At 37.1% G+C, this 14,051-nt stretch overlaps 1 long non-coding RNA gene across 2 annotated transcripts in view; it reads left to right on the forward strand.

Moving 5' to 3' along the window:
* The first annotated feature begins 946 nt into the window (after positions 1-946).
* The window catches only part of LOC142831158 (uncharacterized), a 41,873-nt gene continuing 28,768 nt past the window's right edge, over positions 947-14,051 (forward strand). Inside the window, exons 1-2 of one of the 2 annotated variants that reach the window (XR_016350541.1) lie at positions 947-1,071; positions 5,248-5,389. This is a non-coding gene — a long non-coding RNA (uncharacterized LOC142831158). Of the gene's footprint in view, positions 1,072-3,864; positions 4,011-5,247; positions 5,390-14,051 lie in introns of those variants that run through there. The other variant, XR_016350540.1, reaches the window with a different exon arrangement.

Genomic DNA, 14,051 nt, shown 5'->3' on the forward strand with positions numbered 1-14,051 from the left:
TGAAAAAAAATTATTTTGTTGAAAAAAAGGTGAAGTGCAAAAATACTTTCCTAACCAGCAGTAGTAACAAGGCATGTCAGAAATTAGAATAAATCTACAGAGAACTGTTGGACTCAGTGTCAAGCATGAGACTAGTGCCCTTGTGTAATTTATAAGTGCAAACATAGTGCCTTTGTGTAATTTGCTTGCTAGAATCTCTCTTTTCACAGCAAGACATGAAACTTTAAGTGAACCTCAGAGAAATTTGAAAGTTCAGTACAGAAAGCTCCAATGGATCTTAAGAAAATGAAACATTAGGTTCAGCAAATGGATGGGTAATCATCTTCTTGTTAACATGATTTTATTTGGGAAAAATTGAGAGTGAGGGCAGAGATGAGGCTAATTAAAAGTGACCTTCAGGAGTGAGGGAGAGAAATAGGCAGGAAAAAGAGATGAAGGTCAATGAAGCCTTGGCTTATGGTGGTTATAGAAGTGCTGCTCTGGGCATTTGTATTTTGCACAGCTAATATTTATTATAGTTTTGCTTGGTTTAAAATAGTCAAAGGGAACATTTGGAGACAAAAGTACTACTCAAAATGTGTCCTAAAAAGCCTTAAATAGAGTATTTCAATGGAAATATGGATATAATATAGTTAGTCAAAAAACTAGTTAATTTTTTTTTTCAGAAAATGTGTTTTAAATTCTGCAAGATTCAGAATAGACCAGTGTTCCCTGGAAGCTTTGCACTTGTATGGCCACTCAGGAGAGATTCAAATGCCGTCCAGATGAATAGCAGATAATCACAGCTAGGTTTTTTGTTTCCACTGGTGGTCCACATTTACACATTGCTTGGCACATATAAAAAATTATTCTGCGTATGGATGGAAAAGATTACAGAGAACATTGAAATGGACCCTTAATTTTTCACAATATTTATTACAATAATTTTTCCTTTTGTTTTAACAAAACGGTGCCTTTTGTTTTTGGAAAACCATTTTAAGAATGTAAAAATGGTCATGCTGTGTCAGACCAGTCGTCGGTATCCTGTCTGTCCCCAGTGCCAGATGCTTCACAGGAAATGAACATAATCAGGTAATTATTGAATGATCCATCACCTCACAGCCATTCTAAGCTTCTGGCAAGATTTTGGGAAAAGTGGTTAGGGGTTTTTTTAAATGATGACAAAATTACAAAAAACTTATACCATCACTGATTCTTGGCAAAAAAATTTTGCTTTGAAAAGTGGATTTTTTTTGGTTAAAAAAACACAGTTTGAAAAATGTTCCCTCCAGCTCTATAAAATAAGTACATGAGGTTCTTTATGAAGACCTCTTGGGCCTGAATTTCATTTTTCCTTACCTCCAAAATCTGCCAGAACATCTTCTCTCTAAAGAAATTTAGCAGGTAGGGACACAGTTGGAGGAGTTAAGAGATCCCCTACAACAGATGTTCTTTAAGGTCATACTCTCTCCTTTCTGAGTTAGGATTTGTCAACCAGGTAAATAATATTAATGCAGCTTGAAACCCAACCCAAATCATTTCCTCAGACATGGCTCTTCATAGGAGCCACAAATTGCACCTCCTGTAAGGATTTGATATCTGCCTACTGGGTGAGTAAACAGAAAAGTTCTGATACTTTATTACAGATCCTCTTCGATCAGGGAAGTTTTTATGAGAATGGAGTATTGTGTGGCTATATATTTGTTATGATGATTGTCAGTCATGTGAGAATGCTGACATAGTTGCTCACTGTGTAAATTCCCAGCATACACTTCTATATGCTCACATGTGCTGTTCTGCACGTGGAAACCTGGCATACAATTGCATTGGTGCACTTGCAATGTGCAAAACTGGCTCCTATATAATTTATCCTATTTTTCCAGCATTCACTGACCTTAATCCTTTCTTCTTATTCTTATAACAAGAACACATTTCATATTATACTTTGCCTGCTGTCTAAACCTGTTCTAATTGACTTATCACTGATGCTGCTTTAACCTCTTAATGGCCTTCACCTCCCACACCTTTTTGTTTTCCTAATCCTTCCTTCATTACTTGCTTCCTCTCACTTTCTTCTAGAAATCCTCCATCTATGTTCCTTCTTCTTTAACTCTCTGATTTCCTTCTCTTTCTGCTAACTAGACTTACGGTTGCATTAAGCTAAGCAAATAGTGTGTGCAGGGAGAGGGGGAGGAAATGGTTGAATCAATATTTGCTCTCAAATTTAAATTACTATGTTTGTGCCTTTTTTTCTGCTAATGTTTTAGGGTATGGCTGTATTGGAGAGCTTACAGAGGCACAACTGCACTGATGTATGCTCTCTAGTAGAGCTGCTCTCCACCAATGGAAGAGAAGTAACATTGATTTAACTAATCCAGCCCCCAGTGAGAGGTGAGAGGTCTGTCGGTGGAAGAAGCTCTCCTGCCCACATAGTGCTGTCCATGCCAGTGCTTGGGTAGTTGCTTGGCGGATGGCTTATTCATACCCCTGAGAGACAAAAATGATGCCAACATATGTGGTAGTGTAGATATAGTCTAAGTTTACTAATGCAAACACTATTGAAATGTGGATTTAAAGCTGGAGTACTCAAACATATGCCAAAGGTAATTTTTTAAATGTACACCATTTTGCCATAACTGAAACATGAAAATTGTACTATGTTGGTTACTTACCTAAATCGAGGAACACCTATGTGTGACTCATGTAACTAATTAGTACAAATCTCATTGAGCATATAACCAAAGGGTTGAGAACAAAATTTGTCACAGAACCAAAGAACATGAAGAGAACCAATTCTTTAATTGCCTGTTTAACCATGCTGGGGGCCTTAATAACAAAGAAGAGGAACATGGAGCTGCTCATTCAGGAACAAATTTGATCTAGTTTGTATTACTGAAACTTGGTAGGATACGTCACATGACTGGAATATTAAAATTAATGGTTATAGTCTATTTAGGAAAGATTACATGGATAAAAGGAGAGGCACTACATCTCAAAAATGGCTTTACCTGTTCCCAAGACACTGACAACTCAGTATAAACATGAATGTTTTTGGATCAATGTTTTAATAGATAATGCACAAGATGAAGAACTAGTTGATGTCTGCTATGGACCACCAAATCACACTAGGAAACAGGATGAGACACTCCTTAAGCATGAACCTATAATATAGCTAACGATTTCCTGACTCAAAGCCATTGTAGTCACCAAGGGGGAAATCTATATTAGACTTAGTCTTGATAGATAAAGAGGAACTGATGAACTAAAAAATAATGGTTGTTTAGGTACTGTTGATCTTTATTTATTTGTTTAGGTACTGTTGATCTTTAATGTGAAAATAGAATAAAGTCCCAGCCAATAATACATATATAATGTGTGTTTTAAAAAGTCCAATTTTTTTACAAAGCTGAAAACAGTTATGAATGATATAAAAACAAAGGAAGAATTCATTCAGAAAAATGTGAATGTCTCTGGTTTAGAGAGGAAACGGAGGGAGCTATAAAATTATAAAATAATATATACAAATTGAAGGAAAGGTGATGTTACTGATTAATATAAATAAGAAGCTAGGGATTTCAGAACATTTTTAAGGGAAGCAAGGGGACGCAAGAGGATGGCCCGCAGAATTAAGGACAATAAGAAGTTTCATTACTTTAGGATCAAAAAGAATATTGGTGAAGGTATCGGTCCATTACTAGATGGATATGGTAGAATTGTCATTAATAATGCAGAAAAGACAGATCTATTCAACAGATATTTCTGTTGTACATTTGGAAAAAAAAAATGAATTATTAATCATATAATGATAATAATAATGCTCTTTCTATTTCATACAGATTTAGGAAGGATGTTAAATAACATTTAAAATTAAACATTTTTACATCAATAGGTCTGGATAATTTGAATCCAAGAGTCTTAAAAGAGCTGGCCAAGGAGCATTCTAGACGGTTAATGTTGATTTTCAGTGAATCTTGGAAAACTAGAGAAGTTCCAGATAGTTAGAAGAGACCTGATATTGAATTTTGAAAAGGGTAAGCATTATGAACCAATTGTAGAACTGTCAGTCTAGTAGCAATCTCAGGAAAGATAAGGGAACAGTTTTATGAGATTTGATAAATAAAGAATTAAAGGAAGGTTATATAATTAATAGTAATGAACAAGCATTTATGGAAAATAGATCCTGTTAAACCAACTTGATTTTTAGGAGATTACAAGTTTGATTGATAAGGCTAATAGTATTGATATAAGATCCCTAGAATTCTCTACGGCATTGAACTTGGTGCCACATGACATTTTGCTTAAAGAACTAGAAAAGCATAAAATTAAGATGCTACACATTCAATTGATTAAAAGCTGGCTAACAGGTCTCAAAACATTATTATAAAGAAGAAATCGCCATCAAGCAGTCCTTTCTATTGGGGTCCCACAGGATTGGTTCTTGTTCCTATGCTGTTTAATGTTTTATTAATGTCCTGGAAGAAAATATAAAATCATCACTGACAAAGTTTGCAGATGACACAAAAACTGTGGAAATAGTAAATAATGAAGAGAACTGGTTAGTGATACGGCGCAATACAGAACACTTGGTAAGCTAGGTGCAAGCAAACAGTATACTTTTCAATCTGATTCAGTATAACTATATAAATCTAGGACATATATGGCAGTGACTGAAAAATATTTGATGATTGTGGTAGATAATCAGCTGTTTATGAGGTTCCTGTGGATGCTATAAACTTATGGAGCACAATATGGTTTAACAAATAAAAGGTTAAAAAGTGCTTTGATTGGTCTGTGGGTCTCTCTACACAGCTTTTCTAGAGCAATCCTTCTAGAGCAGGTAACAGAGTCAGGCTAGCAGGGTTCACACTAGCTCTCTGAAAATAGTTATGTAGCTGCATGGAGCTCAGATTTGGGCTCTGAAGCCTAGGAAGCAGGGCAGGCTTGAGTGTTTGAGCTCCATCCCGAGCTGAAGCTTCAAGGTGCTTTCTGTAAAGCATTTTTAGTCAACGAGCGTGAGCCCTGCAAGCCCAAGTCTGTTGATTAAGGCTCAGGGGTTGATTCAGGCTCAGAGGCTCACTCAAAATGCTATGTAGACACATCCTACACGTACCTACGTGAGAAACAAATATTTGGTAATGAGCTTTTCAATCTAGCAGAGAAAGATATCCGTAGAGCCTCAATAATCTCCACAGTCAATGACAATAACACAGTGGTTCCCAACCTTTTTGAGCTTACAGACCCCCTTTTCAATATATTAAAATTTCACAGACCCTGTGACAGGAAAAAAAAGAAAAGAAAAGTAAGGATTGGGCCCATGGACCCCCTGCAATACCGACGTGAACCACCAGGGGTCTGCTGACCACAGGTTGAAGAACCACTGCAATAACACCTTCCCACTACAGGATCAACTGTAAGTTGTGGGGGTTTGCTTGTTTGTTTGTTTTTTAATTTAAGAGTGACCATCTACTCCTGAATATTTACCTAGAAGCATTAAAAAAATTTTTTTTTGCTACATGGTTTTCATCAGAGATTCAGAAGAGGATCATGCATTACAAAAAGGAGGAGTCACAAAACGAAATCAATAGGTAGCAGGTTTAAAAAACTGAAAAAGGAAGTATTTTTTCAAACAATGCACAGTCCACCTATGGAGCTCCTTGCCAGGTTGTAGTGAAGGTCAAGACGACAACAGGGTTAAAAAATGAGTTAGATAAATTCATGGAGGATCAGTCCATCAATGGCTATTAGCTAGTATGGGCAGGGATGGTGTCCCTCGCCTCTGTCAGAAGCTGGGAATGGACGACAGGAGATGGATTACTTGATGATTATCTCTTCTGTCCATTCCCTCTGGCCACTGTCACTGCTAGATGGTCATTTGGTCTGACCCAATGTGGCCGTTCTTATGTTTTTTATTCAAGGTTGTACGCTTACACGACAATTTGATCTGTGCCTCAGTTTCCTGCTCAATCTTAGCCAGCCTCATTGTTTTAGACTATAAGTTCTTTGTGGCAGAGACCATCCTTTACTTTGTGTTTGTACGGCATCCAGCACAATAGGGCTCTGATTTAGGCATTATTATAATACAAATGATTAAAAAAAACACTGAAGCCATTCACAGGCCAACTGAAAAATATCAAAATGTCATTGTGGGGTTCCATATGTGAGTCAACATAATGTGATTTATTGGACTGATCATGCAGCTGGGTGCTAGGAATTCCTGAGTAGTATCTCCTAAGCCTATCCTTTCTTTTTTCTTTTCACTCTTAGTATTCACAGATGTAAACTGTATTAGAATATTAAAAAAGCATTAAGATTGCAAAGTCAAGTGCTCAAATGTGGAAATGTCTAATTCAAAGGTGCCCCTGCAGTACCATTTCCACCTACTTGTGCATATGCATTCTGATAAAGACTTGAATTATGTGTTTACATTCTAATTTTTCCATAGAACCCCTGCATAAGCTAGCACACAGGAATGAGAACCAGGCTTCATGAGTCAGTAAGCAGTTCCATCCATGCTGTGTTGTTGCAGTAATGATTATTTTCCTTCCTTTGAGGACCAAAGATAAGCGATTTATATTTAGAACTCACAGTGATGAGGTTCATATTAGTTGATGACTAATATCTAAAAAAGTCGATTTAAATATTTACAAACTAATAGAAATTCTTAAGCTCTCTGAGGGATGCATCTAAACTCTCTCAGTGGCTGTAGACATTTTTTTTTAATAAAGAACATTTCCTGCTATTCTCAGCAACATTATTTGCTTAGCTTTAGGCAGAGGCTTGCATTTCAGGTGCAGCATGTTTGTACTTCTTGAAAAGAAATTGTTTTGTCTGTGTTCGGTTTTGCTAGCCTGTTTTCAGCTGTTTAATGGACAACCAGTTTATTTTATTTATCTGACAGGGATTCTTCATATTGTTTCAGGTTATCAGCACTCTCTTGCAGATCATATTACAGCTTGTGCTAGGATTTGACCCTCACCAGGGTTCACTTTAAATCAGATCCTTATCATTACTGCAGTGATAAATAGAGATGCTTTGGAAGCAGTATACAGATTATTTATTTAGTGCCTCTCTGTATCATGTTTTATACAACCAGGGATCAATGTCAGACCTTTATGGATGTAGCTTAGGTTGCATTCAGTAACTACAACCTAAAGCCCTTTAAATAATGTTAACTTAATAGCTGACATTTTTATGAAATCAGTCTGCACGGGGTGGTGGTGGTGAGTGGGGAGGACATAACAGTGCTCTGCAGTGTGGAAGGTTTTGATTTTTTTACTTTCATTCTAAACCTATAGGGATGTTTTGGTTTAACAACTGCTTGCCCCTCTGGCCTACAATTTGAGGGGGCTAGGGGAAGGAGGAGGACAAATGCTTTTAAGAAAAAAACTGAGTTTTATGCCACAAGGGTGACCCTAGAACATAGTTTTTAATGGTATATAGGGAGAGCCTGTAAAGAACTTTAATTTTGTTAACACTGTGTCTTCTGATGTTTGGGAGATTGCTAATCATCTAATACCAAACTAATAAATTTAATTAATTAATTAAGTTTAGGCCCAATTAGACCACCTTTGCTAACTTGAAATGTTTCCTTACTCTAGAAGTAGTTCCTTTGATTTCTGTAGAACTTCTTCCAGAATAAGATACTACTCAGCATGAATGGGGGAGGAAGCGCAGACACAGAATTGTACTGTCTATATGTTCTCTACTTTTGCATTCTCTCATGCTGATGTTAGAGTTCAGATCACATCTTAAGCAGGTATCATGCAAACTTTAAGAATGCAGGATCCAAAGGACTGTGAAAAGTAGAACTAGATGTAGCAAATGAATTAAACTACTGCTAGATAAATGACAATGTTTTTCAATGGCTTTGGATTATATGTTTGGGAATTTTGCTAAAAAAAAAGATTTTTCATGGGAGATTTCATAATCTCAGAAACTAGTTACCAAAAGGACCTTTTATTGCCCTGATACATGGGCTAAGTACCTCTGTTCAATACCATAATCTTCCTTGGTACCTTGTTACCATAGCAACTATTAAATGTTTTAGGTTCAAACTCATGAGGGAGCTTGCCCTAGAATATGAATATCCTGGGTGGGGCAGGAGAGAGAATTTCCAATGGACTATGGTAGAAGTGTTATGAATATTCAACTAGAATCTATGAGGGACATTACGCTAAGTGTCTCAAATATTTTGGTTATGGGATGGATTTGATATATAGATCAGAAGAAAATTTGGTTTTGTTCTATATTTTTGAGAGAAGTTCCGGTTGATATTTAAGCTATCTGAATTAATTCTCCATTATTTTGCAATGCTGGACTAACATTAAGTCAAGTGTTAATAAACTAAGTCATAGTTTAGTTTTACATTGTTTCGTTGTTATTTATGTGTTTCTTGCAATTGGTTACACTGACATATCTAAAGTCTTCTGTAATAGTCATTAGATATATAGAAATATTACATTGGAGCTGCCTTGATTCTGAGCCCAGAAATTTTGACTTCTTAATAATATGATCCATTTACATCTAGGCCAATTACTTGTGCCTAAACTAAAACATTTCTTTTTTGAAATGGTGCCACTTGCTAAATTGATTTGTATGGAGAAGGATGGGCACAACAAGTTATATTGCTTGCCTTGCAAAGATTGAAGCTGTGCCTTTCAAATGGATCCAGTTAAAAGTATGTGTATGTTACAAAATAAAATGAGCAAGTAAAAGAAGACAGTTCCTTTTGGCCACTTAGCATGAACAGATAACTGAATTTTTCAGACATGCTGCTTGAGAACAAATAACTAGAGTCATGCTGTCCTATCCAAATTTTAGTCTGTCAGCAAACCTCTGAATCACCAGCTCTGGTACCTACACTCCCTACATACAAGAAATCTGGAAGGTTAAATTGCTGATCCAAGTGAGAGAGACATTTTTAGAGAAAATGAATGCCCATTAAGCAAAGTATGTGCTAATTTTGTCTTGGTTATAGGTCACTGCTATTTATTAACTGATCATTTACATGGGCGTCATCTCAGTGAAGCCGTCATTATATCAGTTAAGTGTATTCTGTTACTGTGTACTGTACTACTACTACTTTTCTATGTACTAGTTTAGGATGTGCCAACCAGCATTATGCCAAATATATCACTATATATAAAAACGACTAAACCTTTTCCATTTTCTGGTAATTAATTATGTCAAGTTGCTTGTTATTATATCTTGTGTTCATTTAATAGCACAGAGCTTGCACACTGGATTAGTTTTGATAATCTGAGTTCATATCATGTCTTTGTAAAAGTCACTTCCAGGTTCGCATTAATAAAGCACATACATGTACTATAAAAGCCATGTGCCTTTCAGTGCTCCTAGCTCCCTCAAATGACACACCTCACACCCAAGGCCAGGTTTGAGGGAGTTGTGGGTGACAACTCAAACAGCACTACATTTCAGCTGTTGTTGTTAATGTTATTTTGTCTTCATGGACTTGATAAACACTAAACTGATGACTTAAAAATAAATACAAACAGCCAATGGATAAAAGGTGTACAGATGTCCAAATACAAATTTTCATCACCAAGAATGAAAAGTTGCTGCTCAGTAAGTGACAACATCCTGATATTATAACTTTATACATTGTTAGGTTAGAAACAGTGTTCCTTCTAATTTTTTCCATCCATGTGCGGAATAAATGTTGTGATGTGCATGGAGGTATGTGTGGATGTGCACCATCAGTATAACACTTGTTGGCAGCAATGAGTGCTTTGCCAGTCAGCTGGGTGGCACCTGAATCTTTCCCGCGTGGCCACCCATATGCACAGCTTACAGGGAACACGGATAGAAAATATACTATCTGACACAACTACATGGTGCTCCCTTTCTGATTTTATTTATTCTATTTAAAGAAGCTGAAGGTGGATGAAGGGCTCCAGAAAGCATTAGGCAAGATGAATTTAAAATAAAGGGGACATTTTCATAAACTCAGACAAGCATCTCCTAACGCTTTTCACTTTGCAAGAGAGCTGGCTCTGTGCCAAGAAATAATCTACTTGCCATCCCTGGAGATGACAAAATGAGAATCTAGATCTGCTCTTCTAACTCAAGTCCCATGCATTAAGATGAAAGAATGTCCTTACGCTCCATTATTACAGGTCAACAAAAATGATCACAAACAACATTCAGGGTAAGCAGATAGCCCACTGTGTAGTATATCTCTGCCATCGTTGCAGGATGAAAAATAAGTCTTTTAAAAAGGCTTTACATCCCACTCTGAAGGGGAAAATGTATTTAAAATTGGAATGGCGAGGGAAGGGGTAAAGGAACAGCCCTTGAATGGCAGTTACTGATATTGTCTCAGTCTAGTGAGAGATTGCTTTAACTCACACACCCCTGTGAGGACATTAATATAGCTCTGTCAGCGTGGAGCTGAAACATCCTATAAATCTCCATTTAAAAGCAAATTTGTAAACAATAAAATGTAGAAGCAGTAACATTTTAATTCCTATTGAACACGCTGCATAGAATGTTATTTACAATGCAGTGTTAAATGTTAAAACACTTAAAAAAATCATCTTATGAGCTCTTATGATTTGGGCGTTGGGGTGGAATTAAGTGCTAGAAAACCAGGTTTAAATAACATTAAGTGTTTTACACAGGCTGACAACAGCCAGGCAGTTCCTCGCTATTCCACAAGCTTCTCCAAATCCCACAGTGTTTATGCAGTCAAATATCCATTCAGATCCATAGGGGGCTTGCTGATTAAAGGCAAGAGTGTTCAGCCCTCTATGACTGGGATTTTTTCAAAGCGCCTAGAAGAGATAGATGCCCAGATGCCACTGAAAGTGTTTTAAAATAAGCCATGATCATTGACATCATTTGGGAATCTTTCAATTTTTGAACTAAGTCTCAGGAAGAAGTGGGCTATGCAGGACCAAAGCTAGCACTGATTCAGGAAATGTTCACATTTTCCTAGTTATATTAATATGGCGAGGAGCATCTAAAGTCACAGACTGCTATCAGGATTTCTGAAACAAAGAAGCAGTGACCAATGTGCCTTCTAATTTTTTTCCACCCACATGCAGAATAAACTTTGTTCTGTGAACTGCCACGTGTGGATGTGCACCACCAGTAGAAACACGTGCTACTGGCTGTCGGTGTTGTGGCCGCTCTGCTAACCAGCTGGGTGGCATCTGAATCTCTCCTGGGTGGCTGCCCAAGTGCTGAGCTTACAGGGAACACTGGCAATGATCCGAGTCTTTCTGGTCTAAATGGCTAGAAAATCCTATTTGGAGTGGGGGTTCAATGAACCTACTAGCTGCTCCTATAAAGAGTCACTTAGGAATGAGTGGCCTAGCTCCAGGCCTCTACCTCTGAAAGTATCAAAACAGGTAGGGGGGGGAATTCTACCAAAGACATCGCCTTTTACTTAGGTGACAGAATAAAAGTTCTGGGCTGTCTCCAGCCTGACCAAAATCTTATCAACTGTTCATGTTTTTATTGAGACCACAAATTGATTTTAAGGCGGTTATTCAACTTGACTGATAAGAGCAGGATATAGCATTAATGGAGGTTGTCTGGTGATGTGTCGCCAGATGACAGGGAACATACATCCTGCTATGCTAGAGGAGACCATTGGTATAATCTGGTCCAGCATCCTCCCTCTGACCAGGTTACTTTTGATTCTTCAGAGGAAGGTGAACACACCATATGCTCTCCCCTGCATCTATCCATTGTGCAATTCTGCATGTGCAAGATGGGAAAATCTTTCCTTACGCTGATGGGCTATGAGATTATCATGAAGTATGAACATTTGAATACACTCTTAACACTACAGTCATTGTCGCATCGCAAAAAGATTTTGAGTTTGGATTTAATTTTTCAAAACAACCTAAATTTGTTATTCAGAAATGCTGAAGATTGTGATGTAAATCCTGAACATGTTTCACTTTTGCTGCTCCCCATGCTACTAGATTCTTATTAGATCCCAAATACCAGTATATTTGCAGGAAATTCTACTCTTCCCGTATTCTTGCTTTGACCAGAAACAGGAAACCTTTAATTTTTGTCAGAACCAAATAATATTTTACAAAGAATCAGTTTTCCTTGATTATGTGATCAGCTCACACTTGAAATGGGTTATAGAATCATAGAACACAAGAACTGGAAAGGACTTCAAGAGGTCATCGAGTCCAGTCCCTTGCCCTCATGGCAGGACGCAGTACTGTCTAGACCCATAGTTTCAAGAACCAATCTTCCCTAGCCTCACCCTCTTTCATTCATCACTCCCCTTAACAAGCTATGTACAAAATGTTCGTTTTTGCTTTCTTCTCTCTTGCTCTGAACCTTCAAGTACTGACAACTTTTGAAAAGATGGACCAATTAGCCAATCTGCTATGGCTGATATTACAACACTGCTTCTTTTCTGGAAGATTTGTTACAACTTCATCTGGCATACTTACACTACTCTCATTAGATAAGCATTATTTTTCATATTACTGAATATATCAATGTAACAGAACTTTTTTCTTCTGGATAAAACGTACATTATATATACTTCTTAGCTTGCTATATAATATTTGTTCACATCTCAATTTTCTCATGTTAGATATCTAGATGAGAGACATCAAGGCAAGAATCAGACTAAGCAGGTGCTTAATCAGAGGATAAGAGATGTCTTGAAAATCAATCTCCCACTGAGCTGGAAGAGAAGGATTTACAAACATAGTGATAGATGGCATAAAGACACATCTTCTCCCCCTTCCCCAAACATAGACCTCAAAAATAAAATAGACACTTTTCACCATCCAGGCATCTATGAAGAAGGTAGCAGCGGGAATGATCTTAAAATATAAAACTGACGTAGCGTCCAGAGAGCAAATTCATGAAACTGGAATATAGAAGAAGCCAGGAATTATGATCTTGTGACTAATGCACTAGACTTAACACAGATTTCATCTGTGACCTTGGGCTAGTCATGTAGCATATGACCAAAAGCCACTGACGATTTTAGTTGTCTTCAGTAAACACAGGATCAGTATCTTGATGTCTCAATTATACAGACTAAGAAGCATTTGCAAAGGAAACTGGGATCTGTAAGAGTCTTAACTGTTGCTAGGTCTATCAGATGCATATTTTATTTGCACTAGTTCCGCTCCCACTGATCACAATGTTGAACATGAATAACAATTTCTGTCCTTCAATAAATAACATGGTACCTAAAATGCTGTCATTTACTAAAAAGGTCCTAATTTGTAACAGCTCCTTCTATATAACTTTGTTTTAACCACATTGTAACATTGTCACAGCGGTGTCTTTTGCCATGCAAAAATATAATATGGTTATCATGGAATGCCTACAGTATATAAGGCTTGTTTTAAGTGCCGTGGGGTTAGTTTTGGCTATAACCCAAGAAAACTACAAACTGACTTCCACTATCAACCATTTAAAATCAATTTGAAGGCATTTGGAAAGCATTTTAAAGAGCAACTCGGCATCAATAAAATTTAATTAATTGGGTCTATGGATGCACATGTAAAGTGAGTGTTAATTGTGCTAGCAATGCTTTTCCATTAAAAATTAAACTCATGATTAGTAACTGAGAAAAACAAGCCAATGTTCTATAAATTAATATTTTTTTAATTTGTGTCCATAGATCAGTAACATAATCATAATTCTCCATGTGCTTTGTTAAATGAGAGCATCAATATAGTGCAGATAGATCAAGTGCCAATCGTCTTAAAGTTTCATAGCAATCATCCTGACAACTGTTGATGCAAGTCATCTATTTGAACTGCCTTTCCTTTGACTAGGGAAATCCCTCCATTCAAAATTAAGAATACTCACCATATTAGAGAGAATAGGAAGTGAGAATCCACATTTGTAGGTTGATGGCTTTTTTGCCCAAGGAAGAAATTACGGTTTGGGTAATTTATCTGTGATGATTACCTAGAAGTGATACTACAGAAAGATTAAGAAAAAGCTTTGCCCAGCTCTACTCCCTGGTACCAATGTCACAAATGAAACTGGTTTCTAGGCCTGGCAGAACAGAGTGAAGCAATACCTAAATACCTTTAAAAATCTCGGTATTA

This window comes from Pelodiscus sinensis, chromosome 12, assembly GCF_052426305.1.
Source record: "Pelodiscus sinensis isolate ZL-2025 chromosome 12, ASM5242630v1, whole genome shotgun sequence".
NCBI classification, from domain to species: domain Eukaryota; kingdom Metazoa; phylum Chordata; order Testudines; family Trionychidae; genus Pelodiscus; species Pelodiscus sinensis.